General features: G+C 39.4%; 1 long non-coding RNA gene across 1 annotated transcript; it reads right to left on the bottom strand.

Moving 5' to 3' along the window:
- Positions 1-505: 505 nt before the first annotated feature.
- On the bottom strand, positions 506-8,492 carry LOC138052141 (uncharacterized). Its single transcript, XR_011133007.1, has 3 exons — positions 8,371-8,492; positions 7,391-7,485; positions 506-588 (listed from the first exon to the last, which is right to left on the bottom strand). It is a non-coding gene; the product is annotated as an uncharacterized lncRNA (long non-coding RNA).
- Between the last annotated feature and the right edge of the window lie 4,008 nt (positions 8,493-12,500).

The following is a 12,500-nucleotide window of genomic DNA, read 5'->3' as shown; positions in this document are numbered from 1 at the left end:
TACTGTAACAAGAAAATGTCTCGACAACTGGTCCTCAGTCAGAACTTTTGTCCCGACAAACTATGTTTCTGTGTTATTAATAGCCCTTTTTATGGTTAGTGTTTCTCATTTGCATTACAATATAATCTAGCACGTATGTGAGGCAATTTCGGTCTAGTTTGTATTATTGTTTCAACCCGAAATTGCCTCGCATCCGCGTTAGATTACATTGTAATGCAAATGAGATAAACTAACCGTGAAAAGAGCTATTTGAAGCCTACACCATATGCATACGCAACTCCTTAATGTTCAAACACCTGCGTATCCTTCCCAAGATTCGCAAGAAGATACTTTGCCTCCGCATCCATATATGGTTACTGAGTTGACTCGTGAAAGACGCGTGAATATCAGAGCAATTGATATGGGAAACACTTTCTCGGTTCTCACCGTTTGCTTGATACACTATCTCTTTAAAAGACTGATTGGCAAGGAAACCCTAAAAAGTGATTCACTGAATACACCTACGTGGTTTTATGTTGTCAAACAATATCGTGACATATTGATCCCTGTCTGGACGAGAATGTTCGTGGTAGTAACCAACAGCATGGCCTGTGGGGGTAAATACTCAGTTGTATCAGCAATTTGTAACTACATTAAAGCCTTAAGCCATCGCTGACTTGACTGGCTATAAGCAACTACAACGATTTTTGCAATAATGGGCAATTCATAGAGAAAACCTAAGGTTGCTGACGTCATTACTTTCACTATTTCAGTACCGTATTTGCAAATAAAATTCATCTTGTAGGGAACAGATTGGCATCTAAAGTTCAACCAATTTCTTAAACTTAGACATATCCCAGATTTTTAGGGATTTAGTTTGGATAATCAGCAAACTATTGCCCATAACTGGACAGATAAATAATTGGGTAACAAGAGCGTTATTCTTTAATTATAAATAAATTTATCATATGGCCCGTACGGGGCCCCCCCGCGCCGGCTTTCATTGTAAAACTATTGCTGGAGAAAATCCCTGTATCAGTGCCGTAGGTATTAGCGCGAGAAGGGCCAGAGAAACCGTACGGCCCTGTTAGGGACAAGTACTTGGCTCTGCGCGGTGCGTTAAAGGATTTCGTCGCTTCTAAACATCCAAGTTATTTAATGCCAGAAAAGCAAATGTAAACAACATATCAGATAAATCTTCTACGCAAAATTGTAAATTTTTTTGTCCAAACTTCATCTCCTGAGTGCTCATACACCTTATTCCAAAATGGCCACCATTTTTGTATCTTTTGTTTTCATGTAAATTGGCCCTTATGGCCTCGTTAAAGGTTTAATATTCTTTTAAATTCTACGTTTGAAAGTGAGGCCATAAGGGTCAATTTGCATGGAAACAAAAGAATACAAAAATGGCGGCCATTTTGGAATAAGATGTATGAATACTGTAGAGAGCCATGTGGGCTTCCCGTTCAGCACGCTTGTGAGGGTACTGGGACCTTCTCACCTCACAGTGTGACTGTTTTGCTTCGGTCTTCATTGCCTTATCCTTCTTCGATAATGGCTTTGAATCAGCATTTAAATCGGTAAGAATATGAGCCATCGGCCAATAATCTTTTCGTCTATTGTTAGTGCAAATTATTTTTCTTTGTCTATGCAAAATGTTTCGAGTTGCGCCTTCGTATAGAACTTTATTTTATTATTGTAAATGCCAATGGATTCCTTCCCTGCGAGCAGAGTCCTAGATAAGTCGGGAAGAGGAAAGTAGACTTTGCCAGCCGGCTCGACATTTTGTGTTGAGCATGCGTTAAAAATTCAAACGTATTCCATGTGCTTTTGTTAATCATAATTTATCACTTTTATAGAGCGAAATATCCCCTAGAGTGTTGTGAAGTGTCAATGTTATCGCCACCGAGTCAGGGTAAGGTTACCTTCTTTTTGTAAGGTTATGTTAATCATTGGTCGTATTTTGTTGACTCTTGGTAAATGTGAGTTATTTAGGCTCGACAGGCTTATCTTTGTTTCTGTGTTCTGCTGCTATTTGTGGCACATTAGCTTACTCGTAGGCTCGATATCCGCCGCTCACTGGAGTTCGGGTATCCTCCTCAAGAAGAGACAGCTGGACGCGTGAGCGATAAGTTGTGTCTGTGACGTAAATTCAAATATAATTTTACGAAGTTAATGTTTGCGGGGAAATAGCATTAGACATCCCAAAACACTGATTTTAACAAAACAATAATTACATAACAATGCCTAAAACGTATGCGCGAAGTTTCCAGATGATACGAGCTTGAGTTTGTGGTTAAATGATCAATGTGAGTTTGAATTTGTTGGGAACTAGCCCCGAGACCCCTCTCGGTCCGTCATCCGGGATATGAATGTTGTAAGTAGAGATCGCACATGGCGGAAATACAACTTCATCTGTGTTCATAATTCATCTCGTTTATGCTTGGTCTCCTGATATACAGCGCTAAACTAACTCAACCGGCGAATCATCAACAAAATCTTCGGCCGCTTCAACTCTCGGTCGACCTCATCGGGCCCCTCGTTTTGCAACCAATAAACTCAATTACATTACCGAAGTCTGAGGAGAAAATTGCAATAGCAAAGGATTTGAAAGCCGTATTTTGACCTTGGCGCCAACTGGAAAATCAGTGAAGTTTCTCGAACACTTTTCGTTGTCGAAATCTTGGATGTTTCCTACCTTAAAAGCACGGTAAACCTAGAACCGGCCGGGTCAAAGTTTACCTTCGCAGCCAAAAGATATAATTATGCCAGACCGATTTGTGCAGGCGAGTTTCTGATTGGCGGAGATTAACAATGGCTCACCTCACGCGTCCAGCCGTGTTTCGGGAGTGAGCGCTGGAGCATTTCCCGAAACAGCGGCTGGTAATCGAGCCTACAATCCTGGACAAAACTGTTGACAAGGTTAGCACTTTTGAAGTCTTCATTGCTTCTCTCGCCTCCCCCCTCCTTATGTTGTGCAAAACTGAATGGTTCCAACATGTTGGAAGGTAACTCAACAATTCCCCGTTGAAACCATTCAGTTTTGCAGAACATTGAAGGAGGGGGGAGGGGAGAGAAGCAATGAAGAATACAGCTCTGATGTGGTTCATTTACATAACCTTCCCAACTACTTTTGTCTGAAAATTCTGGGTGTGGTCTTAAATTGGAAAGACGAGTTTTTTCTTAGCGTTTACAGTTCCTTTGAAAATCAAACACAATTAGTGCTTGCTTTAACATTTATCATCATGAATTTTAGGCGTTTATCTGGTTAAAAATAAGGCAAGTTTTCAACTTTCATTACCTGTGCTGGGACGTCATGTTGCATTGGTGTTTCAATACGGTATTAAATTGTAGAGCAAATAACATGATGAAAATTCCTTCGTAAATGAACAGGAAGTGGAGGAGACTAAATTATAGTTAGTTAAAGCCAAAAAGCTGGCCCTGAAATGTCAAACGCGTTCACGGACTAAACTCTTACAATGTCAGTTGCAGTTTGCCAAGTTGAGAGCAGCGCCTTTTAAAAACGTCATATGCATTTCAAACATACGGAGTCACATTAAATAAGTAAATTAACAGTGATTACTTCTTTTGCACCAGTAACGTGAGTAGGATGGCCTGTGAATCATTGACCTATTTTGGGAACAGTAAACAATTCACGTATGTGAACATTACCCCATTACATTACTCCATAAGAAAATGCGAAATATATGCCCAATGAATGTGATATTTTGCAACAATAACGTAGTTGTATGTAAAGCATACTGGAATACGTACAATGTGTTTCTCGTTATGGGCAAAAGCTATTGTATCTTCTTGTTTTCAACATTATTCCATTGAAACCATGTATACACAAAGGTTAATTATGGAGGCAGTGTGGCCCAGTGGTTAGGGCGCTTGCCTTGAGATCCGGAGATCCCGGGTTCAAGACCCGCTCTTACCACTCAATGAATTTGTTCCTGGTAGTCCCTTGTTCAACTTCCCAGCTGCACTTGTAAATAGCCAACTGGTTTGCCTCCGGCCAGTTGGGATTCTTAATAGTTGTTGTTGTTGTGTTCTGTTGTTCCGTTGATTGTTTCATTAGCCCTGAAAAGCTCCTATGGGGAGCGGTCAATTAAGTATGAATTGTATGTAATTAGATACTTTATTTCAATTTGAGCTCTCTTTATGGAGTAATGTTGCAATTTACCTAAAATATGGCTGAAATGACCATGAAAAGTCCTACTACTATTTCCTTTGAAACCCTTTACACTCCAGTTTCAATATTTTATCTGTAGCTGTGCTGTAAAGGCATTATTTTAGGCTTCGAAAATGGAGTAATGTTTGGAGTGATGTCGGGAGTAATGTAAGTGCTCTTGCACTGCCCGCACCATTTCTTGCTGAATCAATTGAAAGAAATCAGTTTTTGGCATTCTTCCAACGTCCTCCAAAAAAGAAAGCTTTCTTTTAACGAATATGAAACATCAAACAACAAAAATGTATTTTTATGGCATTCTTAGTAAACATTTTCCCAACAGAACGGATTTTGGAGTAACGTTATGAAGCGTCTCTCAAGTCTGAAATCCAAATCATAAAACGATGATTTTAACCAAATTTCAGTATTGTGGGATTTTATTTATGCATTGGAAAGTACATTATAAGAACATGTCTAGAATAAGAAATGGAAGCCACATGTCAAATGCTACGAGAGTTATAAGCGTTCAAAGCAGATTTCCTACTCTCATACAATCCTGGACAAAACTGTTGGGAGGGTTAGCACTTTTGAAGTCTTCATTGCTTCTCTCCCCTCCCCCCTCCTTCAATGTTGTGCACGTTGGAAAGTAACTCAACAATTCCCCACTGAAACCATCCAGTTTTGCACAACAATGAAGGAGGGGGGAGGGGAGAGAAGCAACGAAGAATACAGCTCTGATGTGGTTCATTTACATAACCTTCCCAACTACTTTTGTCTATGACTGTAGCTTACTCGGAGCCTTATTACAGATCTTATTCATAAATGGCGACCAAGAAATTATACTTTGGTCCTTGTGCTAATCATCTTCACTAGCCTCACTTTGGAGGAAAGATTCTTTTGAATTTTGTTCTTGCTAACGAGGCTAGTGAGGGTGATTAGCGTAAAGACAAAGGAATAATTACTTAGCGGTCATTTATGAATACGTTAAATGAATAGAGGGTAATGTGAAGTGCTAGATTTCTATCCCATATGAACCGTGTAAGCGTTAGCCCTACTGATGGAAATGGGCCCACACAAAGACAGAGAAAAACTCTGACCAGGGTGGGAATCGAACCCACGACCTTCGGGTTAGATCTCCGCCGCTCTACCGACTGAGCTACAAGGTCAGACGGGAGCAGGCCGTGGGAACTGAAGATGTGGGAACTGATTATGAATACGGTCTATATTATCAACTGTCCTTCTTTGGCTATGAAGTTGACGTTGGGAGCCGGTCATTTGTGGGATCCAATGTTCCCGTGAGGAATGAATCAACGATGAAATGATATGAAATGGATCATATATGAACTGCGGATATGAAATCAAGTGAAGGTATGATCCTCGCAGTTATGAAGGGGTAGTTTCTAAAGAAACTGTGGTGCTGCGTCGGTGGGGAAGTAGTATACAAAAATTTTGGTTTATCAACGGAGTTGATAATGTAAATTGGCCACCGTACAGAGATTCTAATTAGAATCTCTGTACGGTGGCCAATTTACATTATCATCTCCGTTGATAAACCAAAACCCTCGCAGTTATGAACGCAATGTTTGCAATTGCGTAAATTCATTCCTCACGGGAGCATTGGAACCCACAAATGACTGAGCTTCATAGCTCAGTTGGTTAGAGCGTCGCACCGGTATCGCGAGGTCACGGGTTCAAACCCCGTTGAAGTCCTGATTTTTTCAGGCTTCTTTACGAAATTGCAAAAACTGCGTTCATGACTGCGAGGATCATAGATTCACTTTATTTCATATCCGCAGTTCATATATGATCCATTTCATATATCATTTCATTGTTAAGAGCTAACAAGTTTAGTGTTGCACAATTATAAAAGTATCAGTTCACACGAGGGGACATGTCGCTGCAACATATCCTTGAAACATGTACCCGCAACATTTTCATGTGTGTGCACATGTTGTGATTTTGTCCCTGCTACATCTCCCCGCTACATGTCGCCTCAGTGTGCATTACGCAAGTTTTTTTGTGGCTGCAACATGACCCCTCGTTTCCGCCCACCTTAAGAAAGATATTTAAGAAAAAACAAACAAACAACCAATCATTTTTTAACAAATTTTGTTCAGGCTTTTGTATTCCGTCTTTTAGGATTTGGGCCGATTTTTTGCCATTCCCCGTTTCATTACTAATACACCGTTTCAGTTCCTTCACAAGGTCAGATTTTAACAAGTCCTGCTTCTTAGTATTCATTTGGTAATTTGATCCTATATCTGCGATTACACACTCCAGTCTGAAGGACATCTAAATAAAGCATTGATATAAAACCGTGCAACGTCAGTGGGGTCATTTATTACTTCATTCAAGACTAACAAACTTCGTCCTTTTCAATATGTTACATTTTCAAACGGTGGCAAAATTGCTGTATAAACTGACTTTGTGTTTCCTTTAGTTTCTGTTTCTACTTGTACACCAGCGTGTTGGCCATCTGCTACCACGACTCCTGGGACCGAGTAACATAAATTGACGATAACAGTCAATCCAGCCATAATTGGCCTTTCAAAGGTAGGTTATTTGATTCTGCTATTTCTTTTCTTCATATAAAATTGCTTTCTCATTTGCATTAGATTCGGCACATGTAAAATGCGACGTTTAAAAAGGGCCTAAGCGACGTGAGTAGTCTAAATTAAAGCACAGCGCAAACAGTTAAACAAGGATGTCAAAGAAGGAAGGTAAAAAAAAAAAAAAAATCGAGGACGATTTTCGGACACCCAAATTGCAAATATCAGACTGTGATGTTTACAACCGTTGCGAAAACCTGCGTTTCTATGGAATTCGGGAAGTGGGCTCCGAAGAAGACACCTTGGAAACCTTGTACCATTTATTAGAAACGGATATGAAAATTAAATATGGCCGCAACAACGAATTCCAAGGGGTTCATCGAGTGGGAAGATCAAACCGAAATGCTGGGGAACGAAGGGCAATTATATACTCTTTTTTTAGATGTCCGGACCCTGAAGCCGTTTTTTACCGTCGTTCGTCTTTCAGCTGGCAAGCTTAGGCTGGCGGCATTTTATTTCAAACTGAGGAACTATAATTGTCTTTGTGCATGCCTTTTTCCGAGAGAACATGAAAAATAGTTTTAAATAAATTAAACAAACTAAACACATCCCTAACCTTCTGTTTTCACGTTTATAATTACTCTGTTTGTGATAACTGCGTTATAAATTTCTGTTTGATTAAACGACGCACCGATTTCGTGAATGACAGTCACCTTGTACCAACATTCCTGCCTGTTAAGTATTATATCCTGACGTCCCCCAATTTTTCCCACATATGAGGCACATCTGTAAACAAACAAACAAACAAACAAACAAACAAATAAATGAATAGGAAATTAATCTGATGTAGCTTACCACATAATCAAACTATTTATTGATACACAGTCGTTCTCATTCGTCGTCATATTTCATATGCAGATTTGGAAGAAGGTCTGAGTGAACTTGTCTGTGATAGCACCGATTTGGAAGGCTTACATAAGGTGCGGTTACACTCACCATGGTAAATGCCATTTCCCATGGTAAATTATCCCACGGTGCCTCACACTTGGGTTTTAGTATACCGTGTTAACTAGGGTCACACGTTACGGAGATTACCGAGGTAAAACGAAATCTCACGCAATTCATTTGCGGGAAATTTAATCACAACTTCATCAGCATAGCGATTGGCTCTTGTACCTCGGGCATCAAAACACCCTTCCAACTTCCCACGTTAAATGTCATGAGCGCTTCCACTGATCTTTTTGACGTATCCATGGATATTTAACACGGGAAATTTACCTCGGGAGGCGTCGGTCACACTACTAAATACAGTTTCCCGTGGTAAAAAGGCAATTTACCAAGGTAAAAGTGCCCCGTGTAACCGCACCTATAGTTGATCTATTAAAACAACTCGAAGCTCTTCAACTTCTTCTACGCGGGAAAGGATAGATCACCTCAAAAAAAAAAAACCAAAAAAAAACTGGTGCAATAACTTATTTAGTAACTCTGAAGCAAAAAACGAGGCGGATTTACGTACAACTGACTGCTTAACACTGAGGAATGCCTGTGAACTGCACCGTGAAATCCAGTGTGAACAAACGGCAAAGCAAAATCCCTCCAGCTGAAACTCTAGGAAAATTATCTCGCGACCTTAGATTCTACTATGCTATTTAGAACTCCTCTTTTTCTTACCCATCTCCCGTGGTAAAGTAGACATAATCTCTTTCGGTGGTTCTCTGTTTAAATCTGATACAGGTCTTCCGGATCCATTCTCTCATACCTGCTATTACCGCCGACAATCCTCTAACATCTTGTGTCTAATGAAAAATAGTATGAACCAATCAGATAACAAGGTATAGACAGGGAACCAAAACGGATGCGCGTATGATGATAGAGGTACAATATAAAAGTGAAATGTATATTTCGCGAAAAGTGGTCCGGTCTAAATAATATATGAGAGACATCAAGTGCAGTCCCAGATTAACGCTTTCGAAAAAAAATATTTGATTTATCATGTGCAATTGAATTTTTTGTTAAATTACACAAATGCATTTTTGCCATTCACCTTCAAACATTTTTGAGGTGTTATGATCCCGCCAGGGCAGTGTGTTGGACAAAGCCCTCATTTTTAAGGAAAAACCTTTTCCCCTCGAATTGGGTGTCACATTTGTGAGATTGGATGTGAAATGTAAACTGGGCCTAATCTATCCCATTGTTGGTATCAAGAAAAATAAAACTGAATTGTTCCCTAGCTTGTAGGGTACATCTGAGATTCGTATCTTGACAACAGAATAGTGTTGGTCGTACTGCTTAAGATAATCTAGCTTGGCACACGGCTGAACGCAATTAAAAACGTCTTGGTTAATCCCTATTCATTGAAGAAAGAAACGTGAACTATGCAGACTTTCGTACGGGCCAGAGTTCATTTCAGTCAGTAGTTGAGAGGTACGGTGCAGTCAGTTTCAACCTCATTGTCTCTCATATTTTTTTTTTTACGCTCTTATGCTTTTAGATGCCCTATGGGCAAATGGTTAAATAATGTCTGGTTTTCTTTAGGTATCATTCAAGATCTAGAGTTATGCCTTGTTGTCTCGCATTCAGACATCACTGGAGGGAATATTATGGGACCGTTGCGAAACCTGACCATGGATTCTAAAGTAAATGGTAAAGTGCCACAACACACTTTCATTGATTAGGTGATGCCGGAAGGGGGTTTCAGTTTTCTAAAAGATTAGGCACAATTACACCGATTTGATGCTTATGCTCCCTTCTCGTTTGAAATTTTCTAGATTATGCGCATTAATTTTTCACTAGCTAATTTGATTCTTATTACGAAAACACAAAGCAATCAAAAGCATCCCTTTTAAGCCTAATTTTTACCTTCTGGTCTCATACCTATCATGGAGATAGGGAGCCTTCGCTTAAGGTAAACGTGGTATTTAAGCAGTGCCATCTGTTCAATTTAAACGACGGAAAACGTAAGAACTCACCAATAGATCTGTCGATGTCATAGACTATTTCTCCATTCGGCCAAAGTGGGGTAATAATAGATGCAGCTTGCAAACCGATTTCGGTGGAAGAATAGACATCCAGTCCCATCTCGGCGTTTCCTCGCTGCTGAGGAGTAAGTATCATATCTCCCTCAAAATAATCAGCTCCTTCCAGATTCCGATTCTCTCTATGTAAAATTAATAAATTAATTCAGGAGCGGTATTCCATTGCATAACTTTATAAGTGATTAACGAGTTGCATTTCGTTGTACATATAAACGCTCGACCCCTAAACCTTCTGTCTATTCGTCTTCTGCAATAATTAAAATTCAATGAAAACTTCAAAGTCGTTGGCGACTTTTCAAACAAAAAGAAGAAGAATAATAATAATAAGAAGAAGAACAACAACAACAACCACAACACAAGCAACAACAAAAAATACATTTTTCATCGTTACCTTCAGGATTTAGCTTCACCGGTACGCTGAAAACAGCCTCCACCATCAAGAGAACAAACAGTAATTTCATTTTAGTCTTCAAAGCCTAAAGTTAGGTCAGAGACAATTTTTAGACGAGTTGTGGCATTGATATGAGGTTTATTGGAGAGAGAACTCGATCTTGGAACTGTGGACACAGAATGATATTAAAACAAAAAGTTCCTCTTAAAACACTGTTGAATTGACCTCTTTAGCTTGGTTTTTTTTTCTTCTCCCCAATACAGACCCTCTATGATCGTGCTCTCGGGAAATGTCCATTCAAAGACTCAGTGCCATTTTCCACGCTAGTTATCACATTTCAAGGGAAAAACGATTATGAAGTATGGTCCTTTACTGGCAAATGATGTAGAATGGACATTTTGCAGTCGGAGGTCTTTTAATCAGGTTATTTCCACATATGTCCAGGTTTGACCCTAATTAGATGCTCGCCCAATTTTGACATCTTTGATTGCCTTTCTACTTTGTTATCTGCTCATTTTTCTCTTAAACATCGAAATAACTTGTGTGAATCATTCTATTTTACTAGTTGGTGATAAACATTCAGTAAACGTGAAACAAATCATATGTGTGGCTAAGATGTTCGTTATAACCTTTCGAACTTATGTTGTTTGCCCCCTCAGAAGTGTGTAGCTAATTTGCATGATAATAGCAAATCCAACATGGTGGCCATCGTGAATAAGGTCTATTAGGGTGAAACCTGGGCCTATCTGGTTACTTCTGGGTATGTGTCTACGGAGTGACATAGACCGTATTCATGAATGGCGGCTAAGTAATTATGCTTTGTCTTTATGCTAATCATCCTAACTAGCCTCGTAAACACGAGCAAAGTTCAATAGAATTTTTGTTCCAAAGTGAGGCTAGTGAGGATGATTAGCACAAAGGCAAAAGAGTAATTTCTTGACCGCCATTTAGGAATACGGTCTATGTAAACAGATTATTTTGGCGAAGTCGCTTGGAGTGGCTTGTCATTCTGTCAGCTACAAAAGTACGTCGCACAGTTCTTACTATGAAACTCGAGAATATAGGCTCTAAACGCTTATGGTCTTCCACGATCTAAAGCCTAATGTGTAATCCCATCATCTTGAGCATTAAAACAGCTGTAAAACTTTACACAGTTTTACTGTCTCCTTGTACTTACGTTTGGTTCACACAGAGAGTAGCTTGGCAAAAATATTGTTTTTAAGTTTTACGGTGTAGTTTCAACAGCTCGGAACTCCCTCAACAGGGTATATTAAACTGTTCACCCGTACGATCTTTTAAAGGACTTTTCCAAGCACTTTATGATCGGCAGGACTTCAATATAGCCTATTATCAGCCACCCTTGTACAGCTTATCACCCGGTCGAAGGCCGATATCAAAAAATCATACAGTTCTTAAGGCTTAAATATTAAACGGGCGGTATCATGCTATTTAATTTAATAGTAGCTCTTTTCGGAAGGCTAAAAACATCTAGAAATAGTGGTGTTAGCTATAGGTACCATATTTAAAAAAAAAGTAAACTAGTTATCCAATTTTAGTCGCCGAGCCATAAAACTGATAAGTATGACTCTCCTTGTTACACAAATAGTTTGACATCTTCGTTTTGGGTTATAATGTATTTTCTAGGCTGAGATACAGAAAATACAATACAGGCTATTCCCAGTTTCTCGCGAAATTACATTGAAACTGCCTTGATATAGTTTCCTTTAAGGTATAGATCCTTTTCCCACAAGAGAGACGACAGGCTACGTGAGGGTGGCAACGAGTTGCCACGTAAACAAGATTTTTAAATTTTGGAACTCGGAGTTATTCTCTGCGGGTCAGTGCAGACGATTCCGAACAATCTAAGGGGAAGATATTTTAAATCGTTTTAAAAATAATGAAAAATTTTTGGCGAGTTTTTGACAACATAAGAAAAAGCCAAATATTGCCCTACATGTTTTTCCACAAAGCAACTCATTGCCGCCCATCCCGTACCATGACGTCTCTCTTGTGAGATGGAAGACGATCAACCTAAAGAGGCACGATATCAAAGCAGGCTAAATGTACTTCGGCTCGACACCAGCCTTAACTTCAACCTGGTTCACTGTACATCCGCGTTTAAACGTTTCCAGGGTAAAGATAGAGTTAAATGTAATTTCGAGGATGAAAAAAAACCAAAAAAACAAAAACACTGAACTGCTGTAATATATTGCCCATGGAGGTAGATCCCTAGCTTTGTGACAAAAGTGACCTCATGGTACAGGATGGACGGTGATGGGCACATTTTGTTGACTTGACAATCTATTTTTAATCTGGAATAAAATGTTTTTGTTTTGTTCAAGTTCCAGAGAACATGATATAATCCTTTAGCGTCT

Source organism: Montipora capricornis, chromosome 6 (assembly GCF_036669925.1).
Source record: "Montipora capricornis isolate CH-2021 chromosome 6, ASM3666992v2, whole genome shotgun sequence".
In the NCBI taxonomy this organism is placed as follows: Eukaryota; Metazoa; Cnidaria; class Anthozoa; order Scleractinia; family Acroporidae; genus Montipora; species Montipora capricornis.
The sequence above is the reverse complement of the archived record's forward strand: the minus strand, read 5'-3'. Positions and strand labels throughout refer to the sequence as shown.